A 20,076-nucleotide genomic window follows, 5' to 3' on the forward strand; every position below is an offset into this window, starting at 1 on the left:
GGTATATATAAGAGTATATCGTCGATCTGAAAAGGGAGGTAAGAGATGAATCTCTACGACCGATAACAGAGAACCTATGAAATAGACCCCGTAGAAGGAGATCACTGCATTCAAATAGGCAATACTCTCCTCACATCCCTCTGACATTCACTGCACGCTGAGAGGAAAACCGGGCTCCAACTTGCTGCGGAGCGCATATCAACGTAGAATCTAGCACAAACTTACTTCACCACCTCCATCGGAGGCAAAGTTTGTAAAACTGAATTGTGGGTGTGGTGAGGGGTGTATTTATAGGCATTTTAAGGTTTGGGAAACTTTGCCCCTCCTGGTAGGAATGTATATCCCATACGTCACTAGCTCATGGACTCTTGCCAATTACATGAAAGAAATGTGTACTGCGCCTTTAAGAAATAAAAAAGCGCACAATTTTTCCCAAACCGTCTAAAAACATTAAAAAACGCTATATAATTAACTACGCATATACCATAGTGCCAAAAATTATTGCACCCTAAGAGCAAAGGGTGAAATTAACCTTTAAGAGATTTTTATAGCAAAAAATGTATTTTTATTTGGAAAAACGACCTACCGGCCCCCAGGGTACTGCAAAATGACTCGACAATGATCCGGTTAACAGAACATCAGTTTAGGCCCAAACGGAGCTAATGCCTGCTGCCTTCTCAGTCAGAACCAACTGCGCGTCTGAGCGTGCGAAAATAGACCCAGCCCATCATGGACGACGTTCACATTTGCCTGTACAACTGCATGGGAAGCGGTTTTAGCAATTAGCCATGTGGTCCTCTAAACACACACTCCTTAAACAGCCATATTGAGTACAGGTAGTCCTCAGTTTACGCCGGGGTTAGTTTCCAGAAGGAATGGTTGTAAATTGAAACCGTTGTAAATTGAAACACAGTTTATAATGTAAGTCAATGGGAAGTGAGGGAGTTAGGTTCCAGGCCCCTCTCAAAATTGTCATAATAACACCTAATACATTATTTTTAAAGCTCTGAAATGAAGACTTTAAATGCTAAACAGCATTATAAAACTAATAAAATAATCACACAAGAGAGAATATATAATTAAACTAAGTTAAATGAACAAAAACATTTGCTAAACAGCATTATAAACCTAATAAAATAATCACACAACACTGACTTCACTTGCATTTTTCTGCAAACAGTTCTTTCTATGCACTCCAATCTGGACTGATTTATAGACAGGAAGATCTTGTGCCTTTTAAATCTGCTCGATAGCTCAGGTCTGATTAAACTGATTAATTTCAGCTTGCTTGGCTTTGCTGCAACAAAAGCGGACAGCTCCACCTACTGGTTATTTTAATAAATGCACTGCTTCTCAATGATTTTCAATAGCAATCACATGACTGGAAAAAAAGGTTGTTATTCTGAAACGGTGTAAATTGAACCGTTGTAAAACAAGGGCCACCTGTATTTGTTATCTCTCAAATAAACACAACCGTTAAACTGCCTCTCCCAGTGTCTCTGATATATGCTGCAATAAATCCTTTGCTGCTTTCAGCCCAGTATTATGTCATAAAATAAATACACACAGGATTTTCAGTACCACCCTTTATTTACAGGTCTACTGCTTACCCCTTCCCTTGCATGGAAAAAAATGTCAGCCAGTTCTGATATACCAAGTCTCCTCAGAAAAAAGGGACTGAACATACCTCAATGCTGCTTGTAGCAAGAAACCGGTCTCCACACTGAAGATTTCTCTTGTACTACCTTCAGAAGCTCTGTGGGAACCAGCATGGATTTTAGTTACATCTGCTAAGATCATCAACCTCAGGGCAGAAATCTTCATCCATATCTTCCCTGAGGAAAATAGTACGCACCGGTACCATTTAAAATAAAAAAACTTCTTGATTGAAGAAACTAAAACTAACACCTCGCTTTACCTCTTCCTAGTATTAACACAGGCAAAGAGAATGACTGGAGGTGGAGGAAAGGGAGGAGCTATATATACAGCTCTGCTGTGTTGCTCTTTGCCACTTCCTGTTAGCAGGAGGATAATATCCTACAAGTAAGGATGAAATCCGTGGACTTGTCGTATCTTTTAGAAGAAAGAACATTTATGCTTACCTGATAAATCTATTTCTTTTTTGACACAATGACTTAATTGATCATCTTAATTACTAATGGGATATTCACCTCCTAGTCAGCAGGAGGCGGCAAAGAGCACCACAGCAGAGCTGTTAAATAGTTCCTCCCTTCCCTCCCACTCCAGTCATTCGACCGAAGTTAAGGAAACAAAGGAAAAGCCAAGGTGCAGAGGTGTCTGAAGTTTATAATAACCAACAACCTGTCTTACAAGAACAGGGCGGGCCGTGGACTCATCATGTCAAAAAAAGAAATAAATTTATCAGGTAAGCATAAATTTTCTTTTCTTTTTTATGACACGATGAATCCATGGATCATCTTAATTACTAATGGGATTCAATACCCAAGCTAGAGTACACAGATGATACAGGAAGGACAAGACAGGGAACCTAAATGGAAGGCACCACTGCTTGAAGAACCTTTATCCAAAAAGCGGCCTCAGCCGAGGCTAAAGTGTCAAATTTGTAAAACTTTGAAAAAGTGTGAAGAGAGGACCAAGTTACAGCCTTGCAAATCTGTTCCACAGAAGCTTCATTTTTGCCCATGAGGAAGCAACAGCCCTCTTGAAATGAGCCGTAACCCTCTCTGGAGGCTGCTGTCCAGCAGTCTCATATGCAAAACGTATGATGCTCTTCAGCCAAAAAGAAAGAGAAGTAGCCGTAGCTTTCTGTCCCTTATATTTTCCTGAGAAAATCACAAACAAAGAAGAAGACTGACAAAAGTCCTTAGACGCCTGCAGGTAAAACTTTAAAGCACGGACCACGTCCAAATTGTGCAAAAGTCGTTCTTTCTGAAAAGAAGGATTAGGACACAAAGAAGGAACAACAATCTCCTGATTAATGTTCCGATCAGAAACAACCTTAGGAAGAAATCCTAATTTAGTACGTAAAACTACCTTATCTGAATGGAAAATAAGGTAAGGAGACTCGTACTGCGATGCCGAGAGCTCTGACACTCTACGAGCAGAAGAAATAGCAACAAGAAATAAAACTTTCCAAGATAACAACTTAATATCTAAGGAATGCATAGGCTCAAACGGAGCCCCTTGAAGAACCTTGAGAACTAAATTAAGACTCCATGGAGGAGTAACTGGTTTGAACACAGGCCTGATCCTGACCAAGGTCTGACAAAATGATTGTACATCTGGGACATCAGCCAGATGTTTGTGTAACAAAATAGATAAGGCCTAGATTTGACCCTTTAGGGAGCTCGTTGATAAACCCTTCTCCAAACCTTCTTGGAGAAAAGACAAAATTCTAGGAATCCTAACTCTACTCCATGAGTAGCCCTTGGATTCACACCAATAGAGATATTTACACCAAATATTATGGTAAATCCTTCTAGTTACAGGCTTACGCGCCTGAATCATTTTCTCTATGACCGAGTCAGAAAACCCCCGCTTGGATAAAATTAAGCCTTCAATTTCCAAGCAGTCAGCTTCAGAGAAACTAGATTTGGGTGAAGAAAGTGCCCCTGAATCAGAAGGGCCTTCCTCAACGGAAGTCTCCAAGGTGGCAGAGATGCCATCTCCACCAGATCTGCATACCAAATCCTGCGAGGCCAGGCCGGTGCTATGAGGATCACCAAGGACCTCTCCTGTTTGATTCAAGCAATTACCTGAGGAAGAAGAGCAACAGAGGAAATAGGTATGCTAGACTGAAGTTCCAAGGAACTGCCAGAGCATCTATCAGTTCCCCCTGGGGGTCCCTGGACCTCGACCCGTATCTCGGCAGCTTGGCATTCTGTCGGGATGCCATGAGATCCAATTCCGTCTGACCCCACTTGAGAATCAGGTTGGAGAACACTTCCGGATGGAGTTCCCACTCCCCCGGATGAAAAGTCTGCCTGCTCAGGAAATCCGCCTCCCAGTTGTCCACCTCTGGGATGTGGATTGCCGATTGGCAACAAGTGGGCTTCTCCCAACTGGATTATTTGGGTTACCTCTGACATCACTAAGGAACTCCTCGTTCCTCCCTGATTGATGTAAGCCACTGAAGTTATGTTGTCCGACTGGAAGCTGATAAACCGGAGTGAAGCTAACTGGGGCCAGGCCATAAGGACAATGAAGATTGCTCTCAGTTCTAGAATGTTTATAGGAAGTACAGACTCTGACTGAGTCCAAATTCCCTGAGCTTTTAGGGAGCCCCATACTGCTCCCAACCCCAGAAGGCTGGCGTCTGTTGTTGCAATCATAGAAGATGGAGTGCGAAAGCAGGTTCCCTGGTAGAGATGATCCAGAGACAACCACCATTGAAGAGAGTCCGTTGTCTACTGCTCCAGAGTTATTCAAGGAGACAAGTCCGCATAATCTACGTTCCATTGTCTGAGCATGCTTAACTGCAGAGGTCTGAGGTGGAACCGAGCAGTAGAATCAAAATAGTGGAAACAGCACACCAAATTTCCTCTTTCAGTGGGGCACGGAGCAACAGATTTGCCAAGTCTCACCAAAGTCCATAAATTTCAAGAAACTCCAGCCACCAATTTCTTTAAAAAAACCTTTATTCTTTTATCTTGGGTCCCATTGATAATACAATGTTTCAAGCCAGCATTAGGCTCTTAGTCATGTACACTTTAGTTATACAGGTTTCTGCTACTTATACCTGCACCTGTTAATCATTCACCTGATGTTAATTAACCCATTCCATAAAGAACACAACCATTGCTGTTGCAACAGTGACATCTTGTGGATGAAAAATATAGTACATCACTGTTTTTATTCTGTATTTTTCAGTGTTCTTTCATGGAATGGATAAACACCATCACATATTATTAAAACAACATAAAACCTATATACAATTTAAAAAGAGGAGCATAAAATCCCAATATCTATAGAGCCACAGTAATAGGGATCAATGTACATAATACATTCTCATCATCATAAATTTATAGAAAAAGACAATCATACAGAAAAATTAAAGAAATGTACCTTTCCAGAAAAAACCTGCTTTTGAAGAGAAATATCTACAATACTTTTTGCCAATATCTGACCAATTGTTATTATCCTTAAATATTGGTGTCTGTGCTCATGATATATTTTTTCTTTAACTTATCTATATGGAATACTAGATAAATAATTAGAAGTCAACAAAACAGACTCCAATCAAAGTCTTTGTTTAGGCCCCTAGGGTCAGGCAATCTAATTTATGAATCCAGACCATATCCCTCATTTTAAGGAGATGTTCTCTATCACCACCCCTCCTTGGTTTCATTACCTGATCTATAATAAGGAATCTAAGTTGACTAATATTGTGACCTGCAGAGAGGAAGTGAGAGGACACAGGAGCCTCCATGTTTTTACATCTTATGTTTGATTTATGTTCTGTTATCCTCTCCCTTACCTCTCTGCAGGTCTCGCCTATATAGATAAGTATAATGTATTATGTACATTGATCCCTATTACTGTGGCTCTATAGATATTGGGATTTTATGCTCCTCTTTTTAAATTGTATATAGGTTTTATGTTGTTTTAATAATATGTGATGGTGTTTATCCATTCCATGAAAGAACACTGAAAAATTCAGAATAAAAACAGTGATGTACTATATTTTTCATCCACAAGATGTCACTGTTGCAACAGCAATGGTTGTGTTCTTTATGGAATGGGTTAATTAACTTCAGGTGAATGATTAACAGGTGCAGGTATAAGTAGCAGAAACCTGTATAACTAAAGTGTACATGACTAAGAGCCTAATGCTGGCTTGAAACGTTGTATTATCAATGGGACCCAGGATAAAAGAATAAAGGTCTTTTAAAGAAATTGGTGGCTGGAGTTTCTTGAAATTTGTGGAACCGAGCAAACAGGATGATGTCCATTGCCGCTACCATCAGCCCGACTACCTCCATACACTGAGCCACTGACGGCCGGGGAGTAGACTGAAGGACTAGGCAAGTATCAATATTCTTTGATTTCCTGACATATTATAGTTCCCAAGAAGGTTACCTTTGTGCCTGGAACAAAGGAACTCTTTTTCAAATTTACCTTCCACCCGTGAGTTCTCAGGAAATATAAGACCATGTCGGTGTGGGATCTTGCTTGTTGAAAGGACTAGAATGTCGTCCAGATAAGGCGCCACCCCAATGCCCCATGACGAAGCACCGCCAACAGTGACCCCAGAACCTTTGTGAAAATTCTGGGAGCAGTGGCCAGACTGAAAGGAAGAGCCACGAACTGGAAGTGTTTGTCCTGGAAGGCAAACCTTAGGAACTTGTGATGATAGGTACTCGTCCTTTAAATCCACTGTTGTCATAAATTGACCCTCCTGGATCAAGGGAAGAATGGAACGAATAGTTTCCATCTTGAAGGACGAAACCCTGAGAAATTTGTTTAGACTATTGAGGTCTAAAATTGGTCTGAAGGTTCCCTCCTTTTTGGGAACCACGAACAGATTGGAATAAAAACCCTGACCCTGTTCCAGTACTGGAACAGGAACTATCACTCCCAGGGTGGAGAGGTCTCTTACGCAGTATAAGAACGCGTCTCTCTTTGTCTGGTCTGCAGATAATCTTGAAAGTAGAAACCTGCCTCTGGGAGGAAAACTTTTGAACTCTAGATTGTATCCCTGGGACATAATTTCTATTGCCCAGGGATCCTGAACATCCTGAACCCAAACCTGAGTGAAGAAGGAAAGTCTGCCCCCTACAAGATCCGATCCCGGATCGGGGGCATGCCCTTCATGCTGTCTTGGATTCAATAGCAGGCTTCTTGGATTGCTTTCCCTTAGTCCAAGACTGGTTAGGTCTCCATGCAGGTTTAGATTGTTCCTGCTTAGAGGAGGAAGAGGAAGAATTTCCTTTGAAATTTTGAAAGGAACGAAAATTACTCTGTCGTCCTTTCTGTTTGTTTCTCTTATCTTGAGGGAGAAGATGACCCTTACCTGCCGTGATATCAGAGATAATTTCCATTAGGCCAGGTCCAAACAATGTCTTCCCCTTCTAATATGTGATACAACCACAGTGGAGGGGGCGCACAAGGTTATATATAATAGGATAATGGTCAGTATTGGCCCCTAAAGGCAATATACAGCTAAAACAGATAATACAGACAGATTTTAATACAATAGGATAATGGTCAGTATTGGCCCCTAAAGGCAATATACAGCTAAAACAGATAATACAGACAGATTTTAATACAATAGGATAATGGTCAGTATTGGCCCCTAAAGGCAATATACAGCTAAAACAGATAATACAGACAGATTTTAATACAGACCATTAAAATCATTTTAGATGTAAACGTTGTGTAAGTCTCTTTTGATATAGAAAAAAAGAAAATGTCTTTTTATATAATGGACTGATAGTTGATAGTGGCTGCCTCCTCTTCACCAGATGATCCAGAGAAGAACTATAAAACAGAAAACAACAGAGGGGCGCCTGATGTGTAGTATTATCTTGGTGATGACAGAAATACAACTGAATAGCCAAATGGGTACTCACATACTCCAAAAGCACACTTATGTGCTGGTAGGGACAGGCTGTAGATTTGCATAGGTGTAACAGCTCACCCGTTCTGGGATACTTCCAATACTGTAATGCTGCAGCAAATGTGAAAAAGCAAACAGAAAGCACTATATGTGCAGACCATTAAAGATAAAAAATAGGTGTGTGCTTAGTAGCAGAAAGTGGGTACTCACATACTCCCAAAGCACACCAATGTGCTAGTAGATGCAGGCTGTAGATTCAGAGAGCTTACCCAAACAGATAATCCTTCAAGTGTTGGTGCAATGAGAGGAAATGCAGGTTTGGTACTCCACAGTGGCTGTATCCTTCTCAGTGGTAATAGGCAGATGGTAGGAAATGAAATCCACTCCAAAGATAGAAGTTTAAAAATATTTATTAAAAACAAGTTAAAAAATTTAAATTGAACAACAACACCAAGGTTGTTACAAATAATGGATTACAGGGTCACCCAGTTGGCCCCAATAATTGCAATGCGTTTCTCGGTTGGCAAACCGTTTCATCAGGCATATCATACTCATTCCTACCTCTGCTCTTTATACCCTACATACAAACAACTGACTCCCTTCTAGAGGGTGTGTGTCTAATTAGTTCCCACCTGTGTAAGCTGTCAGGTGTCTCTGAGACTGATTTGTTGTTAGGAAAAAGGGAAATAATAAAAAATAATAGAAAACCAAGTGTTCCCCTTTTGTTTATACATTCATGTATTTATATGCAATGGTGTTGCATGGGATGCCATTGTTCCTATGTACTTTTATAATTTGTATTTTAATAAGAAGTGAAAACCTCCCTGATCTGTTTAAGTCTTATATTGTTACTGATAGCTAAAACAATTTTAGTGTCATCCAAAGATGTGAATCATAATAGATATACTAAAATAGTAATAATGGCACTCTAAAGAAAAAAGTGTATTTGCTTTTGAATTGATTCTGTTGAAAGAGAAATTTTGTGTGTTCAAAAGCAGCTACACGCCGACGAATCTGCAACATGATTGGACAGGGGGTGTGTGTTAACTAACCAATCATATATCATCTGAGAGAATTTTTCGGACAAACTAATTGCAAATCTTTAGTGGCCCCCTGTTTGTTTTGATAATTTTCATCGCAACCGCAGCTAGCATTCTATATTATTTCAAATGCCCGCACAGCTGCGCTCCAATAAAGAGCGTGTCTAGTGTAGAAATCTATGTTCGGGTCACACGGGTCACATGACTAGGGGTGTGTAGCAGTCGTCCAATGATGAACTGTTTAGAATAGCTTGTTAGAAGTGCCATTTGAGAAATCGCTTCTCATAGGTTTAGCTGTGTATAACAGTTTAGCATTCATGCTCTATAGCGCAGCAGATGTTTAAAAAGATAATCGCAACAACGCCATTAATATTAAGCTCTGATCTATAGCACATGACCGGCAAATGTAAAAACTCTTTTATAAGTAATAGAATAGTGTGGATTGAATATCGATCTGCTGTGATGAAACCCCAAAGTGGGGACCTAATAGCTCCAGTATTATACTAGAGCAAGGTTATGTGAACATATGTAAATGCATATGTATAAGCAATGAAAACCAACTTCTTATAAAGAGAACTCTAGTGCTAACCCAAAAATAAAATCACATACACACATGTGTGCAAGTGTACATATGTGATGACTGCTATGGTTTAAATAACACTACAGAAGAAATAGAGTTACACTAATGCTGGCCTAAAACAATGGTTATATATTTATCAACTTTGGCCAATAAATATTTATCTTACTAGATATTTTAGAGTGCTGATAAGGTGATATGTGTTACGGTACCAACAGTGTACCAAGGGTTAATACCAGGGAACAATGTCCTGCATACAGAATCAGTACTTCACAACCTCGATCAGTTTCCCTGCAAACATGAGACCAAGCTCCACATTTCAGGTTTAAAAAAGAATATATATATTAAAGGCTGAATGCCTAGTATTTATACAGGTTTTGACCCCAGATGGGGGGGTTGAAAGACTCTTGTACATTAGATAAAAAAGGGGAAGACGCCCTTTTATGAAACAATAGAATTACATTACTTGAATACTTTAAACACAAGACACTCTGGGCTCTTCTTATCACTTAGGCGTTTTCTCTCTGAGGGTGATCAAACAATGGAATTCTTATCACTAACTAAATTATGGCTGTAGCCAGCAACCTGTCTTTAGAAATTAGCTTCTTAAAGCTAAACACAGTTAACTCCTTCAGTCCTGACAGAAGGGTCTGTCACATAGCTCGCCCAAGGTGCACTCACACCCTGTACCCATCCTGTATTTATGGATACAGGGTGACATAGACATAAGACAGAGTTATGAAAGTACATGGGGTGTCCAGCATATAAAATTCCATATTTCCATGCAGTCTCTGGGTATCCTTAAGCCCATGTACCTCCAGCCCAAAGAATGTTCCATAACAGGCCCTCCAAGGCCTGTTATAACTATACATATGTAATGCCCGCTAGGGTTTAAAAGACCCTACAAGGGAGATAAAGTGATTCTAAAGCTGGCCTAAAACGAAGGTTGTATTTAATCAACTATGACAAATGAATTTTTAAGATGAGATAAGAAATTAACGGGGCAAATGAAATAACACTTCGAATGTGTGTGCATGTAACTAAGGTGGACCTATAAATGGTATATATTGTGAATACGTGGGGGACTCTAATAATGTGACATATGTATATTAAAAATCAAGAAAGAAATAATCAAGTTATACCTATGTAATAAAAGAATAAAAGAATACAAATGCTACATGTATAAGTGTCTAAATGTTACTTGAAAACTAAAAATAAATATGCCAGGAATGAAGGGAAGTGGAGGGTAAAATAATAAAAATCTTATATATGCATGTGTCAAAGTTTCCACATATTCTATTCCTTTGAAGCTGGAGACAGACATATCATAGGACAAAGGAAATGAACAAGTGGGTTATTTAAGTTACTTAGACCCTAGCAAGAGATATTATAATGTGAAACCCTTAATGGTGGATGATTGTGAGTAATTCTTAACTAGAATGTTATTAATAATAATATAAGTGAAAAAACACTAATCTAATAAATTTGTGAAAAACATTTGGGGGTCGATCCGATAAAAATTGTCGCCCGCAAAAGCCGGCGACGCCAATATTTACGCTGGTTTGGTATCACATATACGGCGTAACCTAGAAGTTACGCCCGTATATTTCTGCCGTCGCCCGTAGTTTTTTGGGCCATAGGCAGGTATACCAAACCAGCGCAGTTTGGTATCCAATATGCAGCGTAAGGACTTACGTGGCGAAAATGGAGAAATCTTACTCCATTTTCACCTCGCCACAAAAAGCAGCCGTAAGAAGCCTTACGCTGACTATTGGAGCCCCGTAACTCCCTAAACTAACTAGAAAAGAAACCTAATACCTAACGCATGCGCAATGTCTTTCTACCTGTCAACCGCGATCTGCTAAAATAAACCTAACACCTAACGCATGCGCAATGTCTTTCTACCTGTCAACCGCGATACCCCCCCCCCCCCCCGAAATCCCTAATAAAGTTATTAACCCCTAAACCGCCGCTCCCGGACCCCGCCGCCATCTACATAAACTAACCCCCTACTGTGAGCCCCTAAAACCGCCGCAATCTACCTTATCTATCGCCTTATGTGAACCCCTAAAACCGCCGCCATCTACCTTATCTATCCCCTAATCTGACCCCTTACACCGCCGCCACCTATATAAAAATTAACCACTAATCTAATCCCCCTATACCGCCGCCAGCTATATTAATATTATTAACCCCTAATGTAAGCCCCTTACACCGCCGCCATCTATATTAAAATGATTAACCCCTAATTTAATCTACCTACCCCGCCGCCAGCTATATTATCTATATTAACCCTAAGTATATTATAGTTAATATAGGTATTACATTATATATATTAACTATATTAACCCTAATTATATTAGGGTTAATATAGTTAATATAGTTACTATAGTATTTATATTAACTATATTAACTCTATCTAACCCTAACACCCCTAACTAAATTTATATTAAATTAATCTAATTCATATTATAAACTAAAATATTCCTATTTAAATCTAAATACTTACCTATAAAATAAACCCTAAGATAGCTACAATATAATTAATAATTACATTGTTGCTATGTTAGGGTTAATATTTATTTTACAGGTAAATTGTTAATTATTTTAACTAGGTCTAATAGCTATTAAATAGTTATTACCTATTTAATATCTACCTAGTTAAAATAATTACCCAATTACCTGTAAAATCAATCCTAACCTAAGTTACAAATACACCTACACTATCAATAAATTAAATAAACTACAAATATCTATCTAAAAATACAATTAAATAAACTAAACTAAATTACAAAAAAAACAAACACTAAATTACAAAAAATAATAAAAGATTACAAGATTTTTAAGCTAATTACACCTATTCTAAGCCCCCTAATAAAATAATAAAGCCCCCCAAAATAAAAAAAATTCCCTGCCCTATTCTAAATTAAAAAAATTTCAAAGCTCTTTACCTTACCAGCCCTTAAAAGGGCCTTTTGTGGGGCATGCCCCAAAGAATTCAGCTCTTTTGCATTTAAAAACATATACAATACCCCCCCCCCCATTACAACCCACCACCCACATACCCCTATTCTAAACCCACCCAAACCCCCCTTAAAAAAGCCTAACACTACCCCCCTGAAGATCTCCCTACCTTGTCTTCACCACACCGGGCCGAACTCCTCATCCGATCCGGGCGATGTCTTGCTCCAAGCGGCAAAGAAGAATTCTTCCTCCGGCGACGTCTTCCTCCAAGCGGCAAAGAAGAATTCTTCCTCCGGCGACGTCTTCCTCCAAGCGGCAGCAAAGTCTTCTTCCTTCCGGCAGCATCTCCCATGAAGCAGCATCTTCAATCTTCTTACTTCGCTCCGCCACCACGGAGCATCCATCCCGGCCGACGACTGAACGACGAATGAGGTACCTTTAAATGACGTCATCCAAGATGGCGTCCGCCGAATTCCGATTGGCTGATAGGATTCTATCAGCCAATCGGAATTAAGTTAGAAAAATCTGATTGGCTGATTGAATCAGCCAATCAGATTCAAGTTCTATCCGACTGGCTGAACCAATCAGCCAATCGGAATTAAGTTAGAAAAATCTGATTGGCTGATTGAATCAGCCAATCAGATTTTTCTAACTTAATTCCGATTGGCTGATAGAATCCTATCAGCCAATCGGAATTCGGCGGACGCCATCTTGGATGACGTCATTTAAAGGTACCTCATTCGTCGTTCAGTCGTCGGCCGGGATGGATGCTCCGTGGTGGCGGAGCGAAGAAAGAAGATTGAAGACTTTGCTGCCGCTTGGAGGAAGACGTCGCCGGAGGAAGAATTCTTCTTTGCCGCTTGGAGGAAGACGTCGCCGGAGGAAGAATTCTTCTTTGCCGCTTGGAGCAAGACATCGCCCGGATCGGATGAGGAGTTCGGCCCGGTTTGGTGAAGACAAGGTAGGGAGATCTTCAGGGGGGTAGTGTTAGGCTTTTTTAAGGGGGGTTTGGGTGGGTTTAGAATAGGGGTATGTGGGTGGTGGGTTGTAATGGGGGGGGGGGGTATTGTATATGTTTTTAAATGCAAAAGAGCTGAATTCTTTGGGGCATGCCCCACAAAAGGCCCTTTTAAGGGCTGGTAAGGTAAAGAGTTTTGAACTTTTTTTAATTTAGAATAGGGCAGGGAATTTTTTTTATTTTGGGGGGCTTTATTATTTTATTAGGGGGCTTAGAATAGGTGTAATTAGCTTAAAAATCTTGTAATCTTTTTTTTATTTTTTGTAATTTAGTGTTTGTTTTTGTAATTTAGTTTAGTTTATTTAATTGTATTTTTAGATAGATATTTGTAGTTTATTTAATTTATTGATAGTGTAGGTGTATTTGTAACTTAGGTTAGGATTTATTTTACAGGTAATTGGGTAATTATTTTAACTAGGTAGCTATTAAATAGGTAATAACTATTTAATAGCTATTAGACCTAGTTAAAATAATTAACAATTTACCTGTAAAATAAATATAAACCCTAACATAGCTATAATGTAATTATTAATTATATTGTAGCTATCTTAGGGTTTATTTTATAGGTAAGTATTTAGATTTAAATAGGAATATTTTAATTAATAATATTAATATTAGATTTATTTTAATAAGAGTTTAGTTAGGATGTTAGAGTTAGATAGGGTTATTATACTTAATATATATATAATATAATAACGATATTAACTATATGAACCCTAATATAATTAGGGTTAATATAGTTAATATATATAATATAATAACTATATTAACTATATTAACCCTAATATAATTAGGGTTAATATAGTTAATATAGCTGGCGGCGGGGTAGGGGGATTAGATTAGGGGTTAATAATTTTAAAATAGATAGCGGCGGGGTAGGGGCTCACTTTAGGGGGTAGGTGAGGTAGATGGCGGCGGTGTTAGGGGCTCACTTTAGGGGGTTATAGATTTAATATAGCTGGCGCCGGTTTAGGGGTTAATAACTTTATTAGGTAGCGGCGGTTAAGGGGTTAATACATATTTTATTGTTAGGCTATTGAGGGGGGATAGCGGATAGAGGGTTAGACGTGTCGGGCTATGTTAGGGAGGCGTGTTAGACAGTGCGGGTGATTTAGACTTTAGTCAGGTTTTGTAGGCGCCGGCAGTTTCTAACGTGCCGCAAGTCACTGGCGACGCCAGAAATTTGTACTTGCGCAGATTTCTGGACATCGCTGGTTTGTCAGACTTACGGCACGTTAGCATCTGACGGCGACATATATGGGATAGCTCGAGTTGCGAGCTGAAACTGCGGGCGACGCGGGTTCTCTCGCTTACGCCGCAAACTGCGATCTATATCGGATCGCGCCCCAGATATTCTAAAAGGCCGCCAGATCTAATACTTTGTTTAGGCCAGAGGGAAACAAAGATTGGAATTTGAAAATCCAGTATGTTTCTCTCTGGCGCAACCGAGTTTATCTATTTGTTCCAGTTTTAGGTGGAATAAATTCTAGTGGAGTGATAAAAAAAGTGTGGTGATGTCCTTGATGTTGCACCGTACTGTGACGCGATATGCTTTGTTTAAGCGATTGTTTTTTAATGTTCCTCAAATGTTCACTCCATCTGGTCCGTATCTTCCTACAGGTGCGGCCCAAATATTGCAGGCCACATCTGCAGGTAAGAACGTAAATCACATACTCAGTGTTGCAGTCGATCCTATTTTTAATAGGAAATATTTCTCCTGTTGTGTGGCATTTAACGGAAGTAAATCTGTGAGTTATAAAACTGCACATATGACATCTTGACTTATTGCATCTATAGGCTCAAAATTTGCCTTTCCTATTGGTATGTGAAGTACAGTTGTGTATGTGATTTCTCTTGGATATCACTATTTTACTGGGTGCCATTTTCTGCTTGAGAGTTGGTGCTCTTCGAAAGACTACTCGTGGAGTATTATTGATATTATTTTTAAGAATGGGGTCTTTAAGAAGTATCGGCCAATGTTTTTTTAGAGTTTTTTTTATATAACTATATTTGGAATTGTATTGAGTGATGAAAAGAGGATCCCTTGGATTAAAATTGTCTTGTATAGTTTGATCTTCTGATTTTACAGTGAGGATAGTACTTCTATCCTCATTTTTTGCTCTTAGAAAGCTTTCTTCTATTAATGTGATAGGATAGCCCTTTTCTTTGAATCTATTAAAGAGGACCTCAGATTGTTGTTCATAGAGGGTGAACGTGCTACAGTTTCTTCTTATACGTCTGAATTGGCTGTAGGGGATGTTGGTCTTGCAACTATTAAGATGATTACTTGCAAAATGTAGAAAATTATTGCTATCTACCTCTTTGAAGTAGGTGGAAGACACAACATCCCCCACACCATTCCAGCCTAAACAAACATCCACAAATTCAATCTGTTTCATTTGTAGATTGTAAGAAAATGTTAGACCTAAATTGTTGGAATTCAAATGATTAGTGAATAGAATAGCCTCGTCTTTAGAATCCCCCCAGATGAAAATAAGGTCGTCTATATACCGGCCATAGAATACCAGGTTTGCCTCCCAGTTTGTATTATAAATGTAATTGTCTTCGAGCATCCCCATAAAAAGATTGGCAAAACTGGGGGCAAACCTGGTACCCATGGCCGTACTCTTAATTTGTAGATAGTGATCAAGTAACATTTAGACACTTATACATGTAGGATTTGTATTCTTTTATTCTTTTATTACATAGGTATAACTTGATTATTTCTTTCTTGATTTTTAATATACATATGTCACATTATTAGAGTCCCCCACGTATTCACAATATATACCATTTATAGGTCCACCTTAGTTACATGCACACACATTTTAAGTGTTATTTCATTTGCCCCGTTAATTTCTTATCTCATCTTAAAAATTCATTTGTCATAGTTGATTAAATACAACCTTCGTTTTAGGCCAGGTTTAGAATCACTTTATCTCCCTTGTAGGGTCTTTTAAACCCTAGCGGGCATTACATATGTATAGTTATATGCACACACATTTTAAGTTTAATCCCACTTGTCACATTCATTTTACATATTGTGACGAGATCAATCTCGCCACTGTGCCTTGGAGGGCCTGTTATGGAACATTCTTTGGGCTGGAGGTACATGGGCTTAAGGATACCCAGAGACTGCATGGAAATATGGAATTTTATATGCTGGACACCCCATGTACTTTCATAACTCTGTCTTATGTCTATGTCACCCTGTATCCATAAATACAGGATGGGTACAGGGTGTGAGTGCACCTTGGGCGAGCTATGTGACAGACCCTTCTGTCAGGACTGAAGGAGTTAACTGTGTTTAGCTTTAAGAAGCTAATTTCTAAAGACAGGTTGCTGGCTACAGCCATAATTTAGTTAGTGATAAGAATTCCATTGTTTGATCACCCTCAGAGAGAAAACGCCTAAGTGATAAGAAGAGCCCAGAGTGTCTTGTGTTTAAAGTATTCAAGTAATGTAATTCTATTGTTTCATAAAAGGGCGTCTTCCCCTTTTTTATCTAATGTACAAGAGTCTTTCAACCCCCCCATCTGGGGTCAAAACCTGTATAAATACTAGGCATTCAGCCTTTAATATATATATTCTTTTTTAAACCTGAAATGTGGAGCTTGGTCTCATGTTTGCAGGGAAACTGATCGAGGTTGTGAAGTGCTGATTCTGTATGCAGGACATTGTTCATCTGGTATTAACCCTTGGTACACTGTTGGTACCGTAACATTGGTGGCAAGCGACGGGAGAATCCTTATCGCCCAGAGGAGCAACTACACATCCAGACCGAATGGGAATACCGTATGAAAGGCTAAAAAGAGCTACCCTTAAAGACCTGCTAAAGCAACAGAATGGAACCAGCAGTGTTATATGAGGAGGAGGACCTGGATGGCCGGGATGCATTAAGGAAAGGCATCTGGTACCAGGCCCTGGATAATGTACAATACCAGCAGGGTAAGAGTCTCCCCAGTGAAGAGCAGCGGTTGCAGAAGCAAGTGGCCCTGCGGATGCCCTTCCTGGTAGAGCAGCCCCTGGAGGAATGGGTGAAGGAACTACAGCACCGGGTATGGCAGGAGCTATGGCTGGAGGATGCCTATCAGGCGATCTGGTGGTATATGGCACAGTATATACCCTGGACAGCCGAGCATGACAAGCCAGAGGGAGAGGGGTTTGATGGTCCTGGCTTGTTATGGGAGTCCTTTGCAGAGCCTGATTTTGGGAGCCCTGCGCAGACCAGACTTCAGGACATTTTCTATGAAAGGGAGGCTAGGCATGACTGGGCTGACCCCCATGTGGTAGAGCCAGACCTGGCTCACTTAGCAGCCCTGGAGTGGGAACTGGAGCAGGACTACAGAGATCTCTTCCACTCCATTGGGAAGGCTCAGCAGGACAGCAAGGTGAAAGACCCAGATCCAGACCCGTTCAGCTGGGAAGATATTGTGGAGATTTACTGGGAAGGACCCCAGGTGGTCGGTGGAGATGGGACCGAGGTCTCTCCACCGGTCCTGCAGGGAATTGGGAGCCCAGACTCCATTCCCCAGCGGCAGGCTGAGTTAAAGGGGACAGAGACAGTTGGTCCTGTCCCCAGCAGCAGAGGAATATTCAGGGAATTGGGAGCTCAGAATCTATTCCCCAGCGGCAGGCTGAGTTACAGGGGGCAGAGACAGTTGGTACTGTCCCCCATCAGCAGAGTGAGATGCAGTGGATTGGGAGCCCAGTCTCCATTCCCCAGCGGCTGGAAGTATGTATGGGAGAGGAGCTTGTTACCCCCTCTCCCCAGCGGCAGCTTAACGCACCAGGGGGAGACAGTAAGCCCCACAACCGTGCAGATGGGACCGTGGTCTCTGCACTTACAGCACAGGGGGTAGGGACAGTTGGTCCTGTCCCCCAGCAACAGGGCTGTTTAGCCAAAGGGGAGACGATTGGTCTCCCCTTCCAGCAGCACAGCTATGTATCCAAAGGGGAGACAGTCGGTCTCCCCCTCCAGCAACCAGGCTCCCACCAGGCTACTTCCATGGTAGTGCTGGCACCCGGGCAGAGTACAGCTGGTCTCTGCCCACCTCGCAACCCACCAATTCAGCGTACCAGTCCCCCACACAGCTGTGGACAAGTTTTCCCCGTACTCAAGTGTAGTAACCATTTATTGTGGGTGGGCTGTTCTACTAATTGTGTTTTATGGGTGGGTTGCTGGACTAACCAGGGCACTGACCGGCAGGAGGTCAGATACCCTGTTAGTCTGTTTGGGAAAGGGGAGATATATGACGAGACCAATCTCGCCACTGTGCCTTGGAGGGCCTGTTATGGAACATTCTTTGGGCTGGAGGTACATGGGCTTAAGGATACCCAGAGACTGCATGGAAATATGGAATTTTATATGCTGGACACACCATGTACTTTCATAACTCTGTCTTATGTCTATGTCACCCTGTATCCATAAATACAGGATGGGTACAGGGTGTGAGTGCACCTTGGGGGAGCTATGTGACAGACCCTTCTGTCAGGACTGAAGGAGTTAACTGTGTTTAGCTTTAAGAAGCTAATTTCTAAAGACAGGTTACTGGCTACAGCCATAATTTAGTTAGTGATAAGAATTCCATTGTTTGATCACCCTCAGAGAGAAAACGCCTAAGTGATAAGAAGAGCCCAGAGTGTCTTGTGTTTAAAGTATTCAAGTAATGTAATTCTATTGTTTCATAAAAGGGCGTCTTCCCCTTTTTTATCTAATGTACAAGAGTCTTTCAACCCCCCCATCTGGGGTCAAAACCTGTATAAATACTAGGCATTCAGCCTTTAATATATATATTCTTTTTTAAACTTGAAATGTGGAGCTTGGTCTCATGTTTGCAGGGAAACTGATCGAGGTTGTGAAGTACTGATTCTGTATGCAGTACATTGTTCATCTGGTATTAACCCTTGGTACACTGTTGGTACCGTAACACATATCACCTTATCAGCACTCTAAAATATCTAGTAAGATAAATATTTATTGGCCAAAGTTGATAAATATATAACCATTGTTTTAGGCCAGCATTAGTGTAACTCTATTTCTTCTGTAGTGTTATTTAAACCATAGCAGTCATCACATATGTACACTTGCACACATGTGTGTATGTGATTTTATTTTTGGGTTAGCAATAGAGTTCTCTTTATAAGAAGTTGGTTTTCATTGCTTATACATATGCATTTACATATGTTCACATAACCTTGCTCTAGTATAATACTGGAGCTATTAGGTCCCCACTTTGAGGTTTCATCACAGCCGATCGATATTCAATCCACACTATTCTATTACTTATAAAAGAGTTTTTACATTTGCCGGTCATGTGCTATAGATCAGAGCTTAATATTAATGGCGTTGTTGCGATTATCTTTTTAAACATCTGCTGCGCTATAGAGCATGAATGCTAAACTGTTATACTGTCATGTTTACCTGTTTCCTTGCACACTTGCCGCATATCCAAATGAATAACATAACTCCTTACTGCGGTATTGCTATAAATTCCCCCAACAGGAAGCACTCAATGCTTCGATATTCTTGCTGCAAGTGTTACCTTACTTGTGAACATTCCGCCTAGAGCACACAACCAGACTACAGGAGACCCGGATCTAGCGGTGACGTCACACGCCAACGGAGCGCGCGCGCCGACCGCTAAACTACTCAGAAGCCACAGCAACCAAGTTCCTGTACTACAAGTCGCTGACTATAACTACCTAAAAAACCGCATCCAGCTCGTAATTTCTCCAAAAGCGGTAAGACTAATTCTAAGCCTGAATCTATCAAACACTGCAAAGTGATTACAGCGTGTCATTACAAAAGTTTCTATAAATTTGCTTATCTGACATTTCATACCTCATTAGATTGCTGAAGTATAGTTAGGATATATAAATGCCTCAAGCTAACAGTAATCATTCATACACAGGTTTCACTCTTGCTTTAGTTTAC

The sequence above is a fragment of the Bombina bombina genome, chromosome 4 (genome assembly GCF_027579735.1).
Source record: "Bombina bombina isolate aBomBom1 chromosome 4, aBomBom1.pri, whole genome shotgun sequence".
Classification (NCBI taxonomy): Eukaryota; Metazoa; Chordata; class Amphibia; order Anura; family Bombinatoridae; genus Bombina; species Bombina bombina.